The following is a 2,136-nucleotide window of genomic DNA, read 5'->3' on the forward strand; positions in this document are numbered from 1 at the left end:
AAATATTGAGTTCATCCTGGGCAATTTAGTGAGACCCTGCTTAAAATAAAAAATAAAAAGGACTGGCCATATAGATTAGTGATAAATGTTCCTGGGTTCAATCCCCAGAACGCTCCCCCCCCCCACACACAAGGTTCTTTAACCAGAGAATTATATTTCTAAGGACTTATGGTAAAAAATCAGAGATTCATGTGTATGTTCAATGTGTACTTTATAACAGGGAGGCGAGAGGGCTGGAACCAATAGAATGATTAATGAACACATTTGCATAATATAGAATATAATGGAGACAGTAAACTACATTTGGGAGAACATTAATTACTGTAATTATAATTACCATATAAAGATACCCTAATTTTTAAAAAGGTGCCATAGCCCAACCCAGTGGCACAGTTAATCCCAGCAACTCAGTAGGCTGAGACAGGAGGATCCCAAGTTCAAGGTGAGCCTCAGCAATTTAGTGAGGCCATAAGCAATTCAGCAAGACCCTGTCTCAAAATAAAAGAGAAAAAGGACTAGGGATGTAGCTCAGTGGTAAAGCACCCCTGATTCAATCCACAGTTTTTTAAAAATGCTGTTATAATAATAATGTTAACAGTGTTTTGATTGGTGAGATTACTCTTGACTTTAAGGTTTTTTTTAGAACTTTCTGTACTTTCCAATATTTCCACAAAATATATGTATGATATTCATAATTAGAAAAATATCAAAGGACTTATGTATCCCTAATTTTTAATAAGGTATTTGAGATTAACACTTAACATGAAGAGAAAAACCAACTTTAAACACAGCTATCTTTACATAAATCACTGTAATTTGTTCCATCTCACAGAGAAAAAAGGCTAAAAACAAAAGCCAGACTGCTAGAGTACATACTGAGCTTATGAAATGTAGCTTTATGAAGTAGAACGAGTAAAGGGTTTGGGGGCTGAAAACAAGCTGTGTATCCCTGGGCAAGTTACCTGCTAGACCGGTTTCCTCATCTCTAAAATGGGGCTGCAGCCACAGTCCCATCTCTCAAATGGGATTGTGCGGCAAGATTTCCAAAACAATGTGAAAGTGTAGGCACTCGAATCTTCATAAAAGCTAAAGCTTCATGAAATGATCGACAAACTAGGAGAAAAATCCAGCGAACCTTAGGGTAAACATTTTCAAAAACTGGTATAAACTAGTCTAAAAATTACTGTGTCTTGTCAGTCTTCTCCAACATTTACATGGACTATATTAAAATAACACCTACTGAGCCCTTAGCCAAGCAGTTTTAACCGCTTTTACGTTATTTAATTCTCACAACACTTTGAGGATGGCACTACTTTTAAAGCCAGGTTACAGCTGAAGAAACAAAACCCATCCCCACGTGAAGGGCGGTGGTTCTGAACTCAGGTTGCCTCCAAACTCTGTCTGCTCTATAATGCCTCCAGAAAAACCCCTGAATGCTCACTGCTGAAGTCGTCTTCTTCAAGTTGCAGACGGAGCCATGTTCCCCCAAGGCAGCGTTCTCCAAGAATGGCACTGGAACACTAAGATGATGGGAACAGCAAACCTAACTGTGCCGCGCTCCGGGTGGTGCAAACTTTCCCACGTCCTTATTACAAATGCTCGTAAACAGACCCGCCGGCTCGCGGCTGGCGACCAAACAGGAAGAACCACCCAGAGGCCGCCTCCCGCCTTCCAGACTCCTCTGCAACAAAGTCTGTGCCCCGCTCCTCGGAGTTTCCCCTCCCCTTGTCTAGTCTTACCCTTCTCTCTTTAACAATGGCGAAATGGGCATTCTAGTTTGGGGGGCTGTGGCAGAGGCGCCCCCAAAAACGCGGATTCTGGGGGAGATGAAGGACTCGTAAGCCTGGAACTTGCTCAGTTAGAAAAGGACAAAGTGAACCGCCATTAACCAAGCTGGCGAAAAATCACGTCCGTTCTACAGAGGACACAGCATCTCCCAGCCGGCTACTCCAGGCCTGGGAGCCCTCGCGAAACCCCAGCCACCTCGTACAGCCTCGTACTCCGCAGCGCGCTGTGGGCAGGGCACAACCTCACGCCTCACCGCTGGTTGCTAGGAGACACGGCACGCCACCTCCTCCAATCAGCACGCACCTCTTTGCGTCCAATCACAGAAGCCGGGAGAATGGTGGTGGGAGG

Source organism: Sciurus carolinensis, chromosome 4 (assembly GCF_902686445.1).
Source record: "Sciurus carolinensis chromosome 4, mSciCar1.2, whole genome shotgun sequence".
Lineage (NCBI taxonomy): Eukaryota > Metazoa > Chordata > Mammalia > Rodentia > Sciuridae > Sciurus > Sciurus carolinensis.